A 14,852-nucleotide genomic window follows, 5' to 3' on the forward strand; every position below is an offset into this window, starting at 1 on the left:
GATCTTCTTCTCTGAATTAGACAGTTTGATTATTTGAATTTAGGAGTTGGGTGTTGGCTACAGTCCTTGCTGGTAAAAGTTTGATGTTTTTCTGTTACGCAAGATATAAACGTTTGATGTCTTGAATGTTAGTATAAATTGAAGATTATAAGTTCCTGCAAGTAATTGAAATGATGAACTAGCTTGGGTTTTGAACCTTCCTTAATTGTTATTGCCATAGTTGGGAGGTGGGAAAGGCGAGCCTTATCGTGGAGTCCGATGTTTAACTGTTGTGCAAGGAATTTGAGATCCTGTTATGGTTGTCTGGGTGTTCTAGTTTATTAAGGTTGGGGTTTGTTTAGCGGTTTCAGCAGGTTATAAGAGTTTGTTGTGTGTATTTGTTAGTTGCTACTGCTGTAATTTTATTATTTCTTGCTAGGTCGAATGTACTCTTTTCGTCTGTTTAGGTCTAAGGAGGTTTTTAACGTGACATTCTTTCATAATGTATAATCAATAAAATCAATTTTTGCTGAAAAAAGGTTCTTATTTCTTATTATTTAGTTTATATTATATATAAAATTTATATTAGATGTTAGAATATTAATTCTATTATATATTTATATATTCTAATATATCTTCTAATTTATTTATATATTTCATGTAGAATAAAATAATTTTATTTAGAATATATTATATTTAATATTATTATTTATTCTTTTTTTCGTCTCGAGTTGTTATAAAAATAATATATGAGAGTTAATGAGTAAATACATGTAAATACAATAATTTATGATTTAAAGAATTGCCAATGAAATCTCTATCAACCATATCGAACTTGAGATCTTAAAGTTGAAATAGAGCTCTTGTTGTTGATTCCAATAAAATATTATTTTAGTTCGTAGTAAAAATCCAAAATTAAAAAAAAGTAAAATTACATTTGAGCAGATCTAATCGCCACATAAACTTGCTAATTAATGTCTTTTTAATTAATTAAATACAATTAGACAAGGCACTGTTTCATGAAATACTACCATATCTTTACATGTTTTTTTTTCACCGACTATACAAAAAGTAAAGGCAAATATATCTTTGCTTAGATGAAATAAACTGTATTGAGAGAAACGCTTAAAGAATTAATAATAATATTAATAATTGATATAAACAAAAACTTGTATTAATTAGTAATTGGGAATTTGATGATGATTTCTTCACAGAGGAGCAATGTGACACAAATCCTTTCATGTGACTATGCATTCGTCTTCCCAATTCCATCAGAAAGCTCCGGCCGGTTCTCCACTGCTTGCACTGTATCACAACCGTGTATGTATATATATATACTTGGCAGCCAAAATCCCCACCGGAAAACATATATACATAGCCGAGATAGAGGCGGTATATATCACGTGGCAACCCCAGATTCTAACACATAACCGAGTCTATCGACTTCGTCCCATACTAATTTCGATGTTATTTCATCATATTCAGGTGCATATTCCTGTAAATATGGAAAACCATATTTAATGTCTCGAAATTGATTTTGATTTTGTTTAATTTTTAAATTCTATTTTCCGTTGAATAGGTTACCTCTAGTTGTCTGACCAATTGTTTGGCAGTTGGAGATGACACGATAATGCAACGTGATGCTGGAGAAATAAAGCCTTCATCGACGGCCTTATCTATGAAAGACAACAATGAGTTGTAATATCCATCAACATTCAATAGACCTACCTGCAACAAGGGATAATGTAAGATTTTATATTCAAAGAGTAAATTTTTAAGAGAAAATTAACTTATAAAATTATAAGAACAAAAATATATTATCAATAAAAAAATATCTAAATTATATAAAAATTTAAAATTTTCATGACGATTAACAAAAGAAACATTTACATTATAGATTATTGTTTCAAATTATAAAAATATTGGTTTGCCTGGTCGACCTAAAGACACCATACCATAACCTTCATTTGACCGACATTTATATAATAAACATTTCTCTCACTCAAATGGAGATCTTCCAATCAATTCATCAAAGCATGAAGCACGAGAATTCATTAGGTTATCAAATCATATGTTATCTTTCCATGTGAGTTCTATTCAAACACCACATGCATTGATTCTTAAGTATTTTTTGGTCCTTCCTAATCTTTGGGGATATATAAGATATTAATTTATGAAACGTACTCAAAGGAACAAGTCAAATCAAAGGACAAAATAAAGCATTTTAGGTTTAAAAGTTCTTTTTTTAATTGTCAAGGAAAGGCATTTCACAACTCCTATTGTGTTCTCAGTAATAAAAGCTATCGGTTAGTAATAAAAGCTATCGGTTAGGTTTAGCCCGTGTTTTTTAATAATTTAATGTGATTATAAAATATTATATATTTAAAATCTTTTTCGACCATCAATATAATTTACAGTTTTAATTGTTTAAACTCAGTTCTTCTAAAAAGAACATTATTTTATTTTACTATTGACATCACTCAGTAAATTTAGACCGTTAAGTGCAAACAATCATTGTCAATGATTACAGAAAAAACCTGAATATAGGGAATATGTTTCTTGCAGGTTTACGATGTATTCTAAGCTGAGCCCTAGTGATAACTTCAAGTAGTTCTTCCAGGGTGCCATATCCACCTGAGATTTGATAACACATTGCGTAAATTTACATGCAACTGTAGAGTAGCGTTTGATTGCGTGAATATACATGCAAATGTGAAGTAGGACAAGGATAGAAGAGGATTTTATGTTAAGGATGAACATGTAAAATTTTTGAAAGAAGAAAACATATTATGAGTAAAAAAATAAAAAAATAAATTTAAAATATATGAAAACTTAAAATTTTCAATACCCGGGAGAGCGATGAAGGCATCGGCCTGTCGTGCCATTTCAGCTTTTCTTTGATACATATCAGAGACAGCTCTGACTTCTCCAACAGTTTTACCAGTGATCTGCCAGTTTTTACACAAACTAATCAGTAACTTTGATTATAAACAAGATGGAGAATTGATTCATAGCTTCTGAATATTTTACCTCTCTAAGCATCAAGGTCTTTGGAATAACACTGCAAAATCCAGCAACCAATCAAACAAAAATCAGTTTCATTAATTCTAGGGACCAATATAAAATTTTTATATTATATAATTTAAAAAGTAAAAAAAATTAAAACATATGAGAATTTAATTTTTTTTAGAAAAACAATCCCCTTTACTCTCCTTTGGTCCATTGCTGTTTGATTTCAACTTGAGCCTTAATAGTTTTTTATTAGTAAAAAATGGTGGGGGACATCAATTCTTCTCTGGACCAGCATTTGATCCCATGATGTCTCTTTGTTGAAAATTTAGCATGGTTCATGAGTAAGTTATTTTAAAAAATATGAAATACTTAAAACCTATTTCAAAGTCCCAAAATAAACACCAAAATCATAATTTATTACCCATTTTTTGAGAAGAAAAAGAGGAGGAAATGATGATTATCGCCTTCTAAAACATGAAGAATAGAGATAGAAAGAGAACAAACCCTAGAACATGGCGCCCACCAACATGAACTGCCTGCGAAACAAGACCCATCAATCCCACGCTTCCACCTCCATACACCAAATCAATCCTTCTGTCCACCTTCAAAAACAACACACAACACAATATTTCATAAAATATATCAGTTCGAGTAATTTTAATTTATAAGACATATGTGTTATCAGTTACTAAAAAAGATTTTAAACAAACATTATATTATAGCCATTTAAATTATATTAAAAAAATTATCGAAAAATAAACCCCTACACGTGTCACAAGGAACAAAAATAAGCATTATATTATACCATTTTAACTCGGTTTGTTTCGAAATAATTACTTATGATGTTTCAAATCATATGTTTCCAATGAAGCCTTTTAGGGCACTCTTTTCTCCTTTATTAGATTAGAAAGGATGTAACACCCCAATTTAGGGGCTAAAATTAAGAAATTATAAAGTGGCGGATTTAATTGATATTTTGAAAGAAACATTGGGGATTAAATTGTAAAGTTTTAAAGTTGATAGACCGTTTTATAAAGTTCAGGAAATTCAGTGGCTAAACCCATGATTTAACCACTTCTTATATATGATGAATTATAAGCTCCTCCCCGTGCGCAGGTTTCATATTTTCCAGATTTCCCTTCTCCAACAACCCAACTTCCAACTCCGATCTACTCGCCGTCCGACCTCCAAACGACGAGCCGAAACCACCATCGTGTTTGTTGTCAATCGAGGAACAAAACCCCTCAAACCTTTCGTCGTTAATCATCGCCGTTCGTCGTGAATTTCAATCGGAGGTATCGTCGGTAATAACTCGGTTTTAGTAGGTTTCTCATCGATTCACGACGATCGGGTCATCTGTTTACGACACCTCCCGCACCATCGTGTTCGTTGCATCGTTCCGAGTTTGCCGGTGTCATCCTTGGTCTCTATCGACGGCGGCGCGTGAGGAGGTGAAGCGGTCAAAGTTTCCGATTTGTTGAAATCGAGCTCTCCGCCGTTCAAAATTGTGAACCGAGCTTTGTAAGTATCTCGAAATCGCTCAAAATAATTTTTAGAAATTTTTCTAGGATTTTAGCACTGTTCACACGCCCCCACGCGCCGCCACTGCGCGTGGGGAAGAAAAAAATGACCGGTTTGATCGGTTTTGGTGCATAGTTGACCGGTTTGACCGGTCACAACCCGACCCGACCCGTTGACCCGACCCGACCTGTTTACCCGACCCGTTGACCAGACCCGACCTGTTGACTCGACCCGGTGACCCGTTGACCTTTGACCCGTTGACCGTCGTTGACCACTGTTGACCAAAACTTTGACTGGCTTTGACCGGCCATTAAACGACCTTTGACTTCGACCGAGTATCCCTATCCTGACATTTTTCGACGTTCCAAATCTGATTCCGCTGTCCATTTTTCGAAATTCAAACCCGAAGGCCTCGAAATTTCCGGTCAAACCCGTTGACTTTGATTTTGACCAAAAATTCCAAATTTCCGAAAAGTCACATTTTATGCTTTCGACGTCCTGAATCTGAATCCGAAGTCCGTTTTGCCAAATTCGAACCTGGTAAGCCATCTTTCACTAATTTATCACCCGATTTGATCCGTTTATCGCAATTAAGCTCCGTTTCTGATATAATTTATGTTGATATGTATCTGAGGAATTATTTGAAGTTGAATTGAAGATCAAAGGCATTCGAATGGAATTTTTATGGTCGATCGGTATTGCACGGAAATCGAGGTAATACTTTACTACCTCTTTATGCTTTATGAAACATGTTGATATTGGTAAATGCATGAATAAGATAATGTTGGTCACTTTTGTGGAGTTGAATAATTTATTCACTCGATATGAATGTGGTAGAAATTCTGTAACTGAATACAGATCGAATGACTAAGATAAGAAATTGATAATTGTTAGAATTACATTACAAGTTTGTGATAGGTGATAAAGAAATCAGCTCTGGATTTGTAACTTATATTTTATATCATCAAGGGTTAAATGTTAAAGATACTTGGATGAAAAATTATGAGAATACTCCGATATGGTAAAATTACGAAATTACCCTTATGTTGGAAAATGATAAGAATTGCCCTGGAAGTTGGTTAATAACTCTGAAAAGACATATTGATCCGATATAACTACTGATGTGCATAAGAAATATTAGTTTTATTTGAAAATTATGTATAACCAGTTTTAATCCTATGAGAGTTTGTGAAGGAATCATTTCAAAATCAAAGAATGTTCGGGAAAGCAATTGATCATAGGATCTCTAAATTATAATTATTTTCATTAAATGCTAATATTGAAATTATCTGGTTAAGAAATTACGAAAATGCCCTTGAGAGATAAAATAGTCTGAATTGACCCTGCATGAGAGAGTACTTTGAGGATTTGTACTTAATTCGATTAAGTATGAATTTAATTGTTAAGATCCTGTCTTTGTACAGAACAATTTATAATATTCCTTTGTAAAATCTGAGAAGACACTTGACCCGAAAATTTTCGAATAAGGAGTAAATACTTGAAGAGTAATTTATCGGAGGTATTCTGCTGACAGAATTGTTCGAAAGGACTAAAGTAAATGATAAGATTGAATCAAATAATAAGACCGGATGGAAGGAAATGATTGAAATATTCTAGAATTATAAAATAACCAAATTACCCCTGGAATGGAAATGACTCAAGAATGTCACCAAGCTCAGGAATGAATGGATATACTCAAGCTTTGAAATGAATAGAAAAAAATGTTAAGCACCAAATGACCAAAATGCCCTTATGACCTAGAATAAGTAAATGTCTTGGATTAATTAAGAAATCCAAATAAACATGGATGTTGTGCAACCAGTAAAAGTTGTGGAACGCAGCTTAAGTGATTAACCAACGTTAGTACTATATCATTACCTGAATGATATAAGTATCACTTGAATGTTTGTTCATCTTCTCAAATTTGGATCGATGATAATTCTGGAAGTACTTGGCGCAGCTCAACTCTAGAGCGCATACAGTACTAATAAGTGGGTAGTCGTTAGTCAAATCAACCACGAATACCAGAATGACTTTATTATATGAATAAATTGAAATGAAATGAAGTACAACGTGTATTTGAAATTTAGAAACGTCTGAATTATTCTGGAAAACTTTAAAGTAATCGGGATAGACTTGCTTACCAAACGAACTAAGTAATATCAATGATTAAGGATTAAATAGGTGATTTGATGAGTTTGGAAACACTTTTGAACTTACATGATGAATTGTCATTATGGGTTATGAGTCATGGATCAAGTACGTCAGTATTTCCTGATATTGTTGAAACGTGGAAATGAAATAAAGACCGTTGGAAGATTTATTCAGTGATGATTATGAGGATGATCTATGGATCTGCACTATGGTATTAAAGAGTGAATACACTGGAAGGATAATGAATTGACTTGTTGACATGCATCAGTTTGAGAGTTGTGTAACTCGAGTTGTTTGATAATATGATCGATAGTCTTAGATTGTAAATGACTTGAATCTTCGATTCTATATTTCATCTAAAATCACTTCGGTCATGTTTGAAAAAAAAAACAAGTAACGCAGATGGAAAAGATTCTGAATATCTCATTTGGTTCAATTGAGCTGAAATCCTATGAATTTAAAGTATATTCCTGAATACCTCTGATTGTTTGGGTAATGGAATCACTCGCAGTAAATCTGAATTTAGAATTATTATGTATAAAGGTTCCTGAACGTTTTCCTAAAGCACACGAAAATATAGTGGGATTCTAATGTATCAACATTAAATGTCTGGCTAGATCGGTTAGTAATAGATTCTCCTCAATAGGACCTTGTTCCAGGAATTCGATCAAATTTCATAAGTTTCATGTTATCCAAAATGATAACTACAATGGCCTCTGGAAATACTTGGATTCTCTAATGTGTTCCCTACTTATTACTGAACTGTTTTATTGGTTTTAATATGTGGTACACCGAATTCATTGGTTATTTTTATGGATGCACCAATTTAATGTGACAATTTATGGAATATGGCTGCTATCTAATTTTTGTTTTGAAATGGTATATGATTACCATGTTTTTGGATTTATGGAATTTATGTCATGGTGCAATTGAATTTTGGAATTGAATTACGATGGAATAGCTCTGATCAAGCTAAATGGGCCTAATGTGACTCTTGAGGGCCCCAAGATGTTTCATTAGGTCGGTTTTCCTTTGTTGTGTGCTTAGGGTAAGCTATGGACTTATTGACTTGGGCTTAAGGATACAAGCTTCATAGCCTATCCTTAAGTCGGCTTTTTTTGCTATGTGCATAAAGTAAGCTATATGGAAAAATTTTGGGAACTATGTACCAGAAAAGGTTTAAACTATAATTTTTCAAAAGTTAAACCTTTTTTACGAAATTGTGAGATTTACTGACTATGATTTGTACCTATTATGATTTTATTATACTGTTGGAACACACTAGACATCCTATTCGATCTTCTGAAAATGTCATACTTTGAAAGGTTTCTTATGAACTGAGATTCATGGCTTCTACTCGATGAACTTCTAAGGGAACCCCAAATTATTCTGCAAGCTGGTATACGTATGATTCAATAAGGAAATTATATGGCTTTCCATTTATCTATATGTCATGTAGCATCATCTGGTAGTTCTGTATTACTGAGCTTTCCAAAGCTCACTCTATTACTCACCTTTTCAGGTTAAAACAATTGTACCAGTGCATCTATCGACTTCAGTAAGGGAGTTCTTCCGGCGTGGTTGCAGAGTATGGTACTTGTGATTAGGGGGCATGTAATTGTATTTTGATTTATATACGAGTTGGAAATATGTTTTATTTTTTAAATAGTGAAAATGATTTATAAGTTACATGTTCTGATAAAAAGTTTTAAAATTTCCGCTATTTTTACAGTGGATCGCTCCGGTGGCCCTAATGTGACTTCCCGAATCAGATCGGGCTACCCGTATCGGTCTGTGGGGGTTACATTTAGTGGTATCAGAGCTATGGTTTAAGTCAAAATTTTTCAAGATAGACCGGCCGGTCAAATGTCAAAATATGTCTGATCAATACATGCCCCTAGACTGCAATCATACCTCTCTGAGCCGGAACTCCAGGGCTGAGTCCCTATCTGTAACGAATAAACTGAAGTTTCTATCCGTTAAGGCTATACTTGTACAAAAAGGAATATCAGTAACATCTGTCTTAACGCAGTAAAGTACCTTAGTCATGTGAGAGTTATTCATTTGAGAAATTCTGACTCGACTCCAGAAATAAAATTGAGATATGTTGCTGCTCTACGAGCCTATTCACGTAACTAAGGCTGAATTGATTTCACAAGGATAAAGTTGTTTGATTACTTACTTGGACTGAGGGAGAATTCTGAAGAGATTGATTACTCGAGAAAATTTTCGTTCAGATTCTTTTATTGAAATGAGGAAGAGTTCTGATAAGAATGTATACTCAACTGGTTAAGGATTAGTGGAGAATCCGTATTTCTATAAAAAGCTACTCGAAGATATGGAAGTTGATGAAAGTTTCATTTCTACAATTATGTGACATGAATGAATTCGAGGACGAATTCTTTAAGGAGGGGAGAATTGTAACACCCCAATTTAGGGGCTAAAATTAAGAAATTATAAAGTGGCGAATTTAATTGATTTTGAAAGAACATTGGGGATTAAATTGTAAAGTTTTAAAGTTGGCAGACCGTTTTATAAAGTGCAGGAAATTCAGTGGCTAAACCCATGATTTAACCATTTCTTATATATGATGAATTATAAGCTCCTCCCCGTGCGCAGGTTTCATATTTTCCAGATTTCCCTTCTCCAACAACCCAACTTCCAACTCCGATCTACTCGCCATCCGACCTCCAAACGACGAGCCGAAACCACCATCGTGTTTGTTGTCAATCGAGGAACAAAACCCCTCAAACCTTTCATCGTGAATCATCGCCGTTCGTCGTGAATTTCAGTCGGAGGTATCGTCGGTAATAACTCGGTTTTAGTAGGTTTTTCATCGATTCACGATGATCGGGTCATCTGTTTACGACACCTCCCGCACCATCGTGTTCGTTGCATCGTTCCGAGTTTGCCGGTGTCATCCTTGGTCTTTGTTGACGGTGGTGCGTTAGGAGGTGAAGCGGTCAAAGTTTCCGATTTGTTGAAATCAAGCTCTCCGCCGTTCAAAATTGTGAACCGAGCTTTGTAAGTATCTCGAAATCGCTCAAAATAATTTTTAGAAATTTTTCCGGGATTTTAGCACTGTTCACGCGCCCCCACGCGCCGCCACTGCGCGTGGGGAAGAAAAAAATGACCGGTTTGACCGGTTTTGGTGCATAGTTGACCGGTCACAACCGGACCCGACCCGTTTACCCGACCCGACCCGTTTACCCGACCCATTTACTCGACCCGTTGACCCGACCCAACCCGTTGACTTGACCCGTTGACCGTTGACCCATTGACCGTCGTTGACCACTGTTGACCAAAACTTTGACTGGCTTTGACCGGGCATTAAACGACCTTTGACTTCGACCGAGTATACCTATCCTGAAATTTTTCGACGTTCCAAATCCGATTCCGCTGTCCGTTTTTTGAAATTTGAACCCGAAGGCCTCGAAATTGCCGGTCAAACCCGTTGACTTTGATTTTGACCGAAAATTCCAAATTTCTGAAAAGTCACATTTTATGCTTTCGACGTCCTGAATCTGAATCCGAAGTCCGTTGTGCCAAATTCTAACCCGGTAAGCCGTCTTTCACTGATTTATCACCCGAATTGATCCGTTTATCGCAATTAAGCTCCGTTTCTGATATAATTTATGTTGATATGTATCTGAGGAATTATTTGAAGTTGAATTGAAGATCAAAGGCATTCGAATGGAATTTTTATAGTCGATCGGTATTGCACGAAAATCGAGGTAATACTTTACTACCTCTTTATGCTTTATGGAACATGTTGATATTGGTAAATGCATGAATAAGATAATGTTGGTCACTTTTATGGAGTTGAATAATTTATTCACTCGATATGAATGTGGTAGAAATTCTGTAACTGAATACGGATCGAATGACTAAGATAAGAGATTGATAATTGTTAGAATTACATTACAAGTTTGTGATAGGTGATAAAGAAATCAGCTCTGGATTTGTAACTTATATTTTATATCAAGGGTTAAATGTTAAAGATACTTGGATGAAAAATTATGAGAATACTCCGATATGGTAAAATTACGAAATTACCCTTATGTTGGAAAATGATAAGAATTGCCCTGGAAGTTGGTTAATAATTCTGAAAAGACATATTGATCCGATATAACTACTGATGTGCATAAGAAATATTAGTTTTATTTGGAAATTATGGATAACCGGTTTTAATCCTATGAGAGTTTGTGAAGGAATCATTTCAAAATCAAAGAATGTTCGGGAAAGCAATTGATCATAGGATCTCTAAATTATAATTATTTTCGTTAAGTGCCAATATTGAAATTATCTGGTTAAGGAATTACGAAAATGCCCTTGAGAGATAAAATAGTCTGAATTGACCCTGCATGAGAGAGTACTTTGAGGATTTGTACTTAATTCGATTAAGTATGAATTTAATTGTTAAGATCCTGTCTTTGTACAGAAAAATTTATAATATTCCGTTTGTAAAATCTGAGAAGACACTTGACCCGAAAATTTTCGAATAAGGAGTAAATACTTGAAGAGTAATTTATCGGAGGCATTCTGCTGACAGAATTGTTCGAAAGGACTGAAGTAAATGATAAGATTGAATCAAATAATAAGACCGGATGGAAGGAAATGATTGAAATATTCTAGAATTATAAAATGACCAAATTACCCCTGGAATGGAAATGACTCAAGAATGTCACCAAGCTCAGGAATGAATGGATATACTCAGCTTTGAAATGAATAGAAAAATGTTAAGCACCAAAATGACCAAAATGCCCTTATGACCTAGAATAAGTAAATGTCTTGGATTAATTAAGAAATCCAAATAAACATGGATGTTGTGCAACCAGTAAAAGTTGTGGAACGCAACTAAAGTGATTAACCAACGTTAGTACTATATCATTACCTGAATGATATAAGTATCACTTGAATGTTTGTTCATCTTCTCAAATTTGGATCGATGATAATTCTGGAAGTACTTGGCACAGCTCAACTCTAGAGCGCATACAGTACTAATAAGTGGGTAGTCGTTAGTCAAATTAACCACGAATACCAGAATGACTTTATTATATGAATAAATTGAAATGAAATGAAGTACAACATGTATTTGAAATTCAGAAACGTCTGAATTATTCTGGAAAACTTTAAAGTAATCGGGATAGACTTGCTTACCAAACGAACTAAGTAACATCAATGACTAAGGATTAAATAGGTGATTTGATGAGTTTGGAAACACTGTTGAACTTACATGGTGAATTGTCATTGAGCCATGAATCAAGTACGTCAGTATTTCCTGATATTGTTGAAACGTGAAAATGAAATAAAGACCGTTGGAATATTTATTCAGTGATGATTATGGGGATGATCTATGGATCTGCACTATGATATTAAAGAGTGAATACACTGGAAGGATAATGAATTGACTTGTTGACATACATCAGTTTGAGAGTTGTGTAACTCGAGTTGTTTGATAATATGATCGATAGTCGTAGATTGTAAATGACTTGAATCTTCGATTCTATATTTCATCTAAAATCACTTCGGTCATGTTTGAAAAAAAAAACAAGTAACGCAGATGGAAAAGATTCTGAATATCTCATTTGGTTTAATTGGGCTGAAATCCTATGAATTTAAAGTATATTCCTGAATACCTCTGATTGTTTGGGTAATGGAATCACTCGCAGTAAATCTGAATTTAGAATTATTATGTATAAAGGTTCCTGAACGTTTTCCTAAAGCACACGAAAATATAGTGGGATTCTAATGTATCAACATTAAATGTCTGGCTAGATCGGTTAGTAATCGATTCTCCTCAATAGGACCTTGTTCCAAGAATTCGATCAAATTTCATAAGTTTCATGTTATCCAAAATGATAACTACATGGCCTCTGGAAATACTTGGATTCTAGTGTGTTCCCTACTTATTACTGAACTGTTTTATTGGTTTTAATATATGGTACACCGAATTCATTGGTTATTGTTTTGGATGCACCAATTTAATGTGACAATTTACGGAATATGGCTGCTATCTAATTTTTGTTTTGAAATGGTATATGATTACCATGTTTTTGGATTTATGGAATTTATGTCATGGTGCAATTGAATTTTGGAATTGAATTACGATGGAATAGCTCTGATCAAGCTAAATGGGCCTAATGGACTCTTGAGGGTCCCAAGATGTTTCATTAGGTCGGCTTTCCTTTGCTGTGCTTAGGGTAAGCTATATGAACTTATTGACTTGGGCTTAAGGATACAGCTTCATAGCCTATCCTTAAGTCGGCTTTCTTTTTGCTATAGCATAAAGTAAGCTATATGGAAATAATTTTGGGAACTACTGATGGTGTACCAGAAAGGGTTTAAACTATGATTTTCAAAAGTTAAACTCTTTACGAAATTGTGAGATTTAATGGACTATGATTTGTACCTATTATGATTTTATTACTGTTGGAACACACTAAACATCCTATTCGATCTCCTGAAAATGTCATACTTTGAAAGGTTTCTTATGAACTGAGATTCATGGGTTCTACTCGATGAACTTCTAAGGGAACCCCAAATTATTCTGCAAGCTGGTATACGTATGATTCAATAAGGAAATTATATGGCTTTCCATTTATCTATATGTCATGTAGCATCATCTGGTAGTTATGTATTACTGAGCTTTCTAAAGCTCACTCTATTACTCACCTTTTCAGGTTAAAACAATTGTACCAGTGCATCTATCGACTTCAGTAAGGGAGTTCTTCCGGCGTGGTTGCAGAGTATGGTACTTGTGATTAGGGGCATGTAATGTATTTTGATTTATATACGAGTTTGGAAATATGTTTTATTTTTTAAATAGTGATAAATGATTTTATAAGTTTACATGTTCTGATAAAAAGTTTTAAAATTTCCGCTATTTTACAGTGGATCGCTCCGGTGGCCCTAATGTGACTTCCCGAATCAGATCGGGCTACCCGCATCGGTCTGTGGGGGTTACAAAGGATTTTTAATAATGCCCAACTTTTCAAAAGAAAAAAAAAAGGTTAAGAAAACAATTATAGGTATGGTTGAGGGAAACAAACAGAGGCTCAAAGCCTGAAAGGGCTCATGACATAGTCTAGCATGTTTGTTTCCCTTGGGGAAAAGCAAGTAATTATAATAATTGCTGTATTAGCATTTCATTTTTGATATAAAACAAAGAGATCATGCAAGAAGGCTGCTCACCTGACAGTAAGGTAACAGCTGTCTCTCTCTCTCTCTCTCTATCATGCTAAACCCTAAACCTTCTCTGCCTGTACAGCTAATCCATCTCTACAAACCATAATCATAAGCGCACGTCGAAGCCTTGATTCTTTCAAGCAACACTCCCATGGCACCATTTAACAAACAGAAAATAATAATAATTCAGAGAAAAATAATAAAGAAATTCATTTCCAGGATGGGATTTTAAACAAAATCAACCATCAAGAAGATAACTGCACCAAGTTGAAACCAATGCGAAATCGAAAACCTAGAGCTGGAGATGTGAAACTTTTAAAAAAGGGTCTGAATTGAAATCGGAAACCTAAAGCAGAATTGAGAAAGTAGAAATGAAACAAAAAGAGAAGAAAAAGGAGTGAATTTTAAATACCAGTTCCTTGCCCAACTCGACGGCAGCTTCTTGATAACTAGCTTTCTTCCCTGAACTGCTTCCACAAAACACAAATCCTCTGAAATCTGGACTTAATCTCTTCCATTTTCTTTTGTTTTTCTCAAACAACAATGATGTTTGTTGCAGCAGCAGAAGGTTGAGAAATGAGAAGAAGGTGAGTAGAACTAGCTGGGGTGCAGGTTTAAATACACAGTGATAGTTTAAGGGAAATGGTTCCACCTGCAAGGGTAGTAACGTGATTGGATTTTTTTTTTATTTTTTCTATTATTCCGAATATTTTGGTTTATATTTTAATGGGAGAGATAGACAAGGCATTGCAATTTGATTAATTAAATGGAACACGGCAACTCCTTTAGACTAGGGTGATGTCCTTTCCGGCATATCTCACTTTCACATTTCCACACACTAGTTTTCTGCCACGTGGATTGACCATATCAGATAATCAGCCTTCCTAGTTTTGTCATTTTTTAGCCTCCTCTTTTAATTGATGGATCAACCTGTATATTAACTTATTTTAGATTTCATCATATAAATAGAAGAAAGTATTTAAAAAATAATTAAATCT

General features: G+C 34.4%; 1 pseudogene; it reads right to left on the bottom strand.

Moving 5' to 3' along the window:
• Positions 1-1,077: 1,077 nt before the first annotated feature.
• On the bottom strand, positions 1,078-14,441 carry LOC120214469 (annotated as a pseudogene).
• Positions 14,442-14,852: the final 411 nt, after the last annotated feature.

This window comes from Hibiscus syriacus, unplaced genomic scaffold, assembly GCF_006381635.1.
Source record: "Hibiscus syriacus cultivar Baekdansim isolate YM2019G1 unplaced genomic scaffold, ASM638163v2 tig00110065_pilon, whole genome shotgun sequence".
NCBI classification, from domain to species: Eukaryota; Viridiplantae; Streptophyta; class Magnoliopsida; order Malvales; family Malvaceae; genus Hibiscus; species Hibiscus syriacus.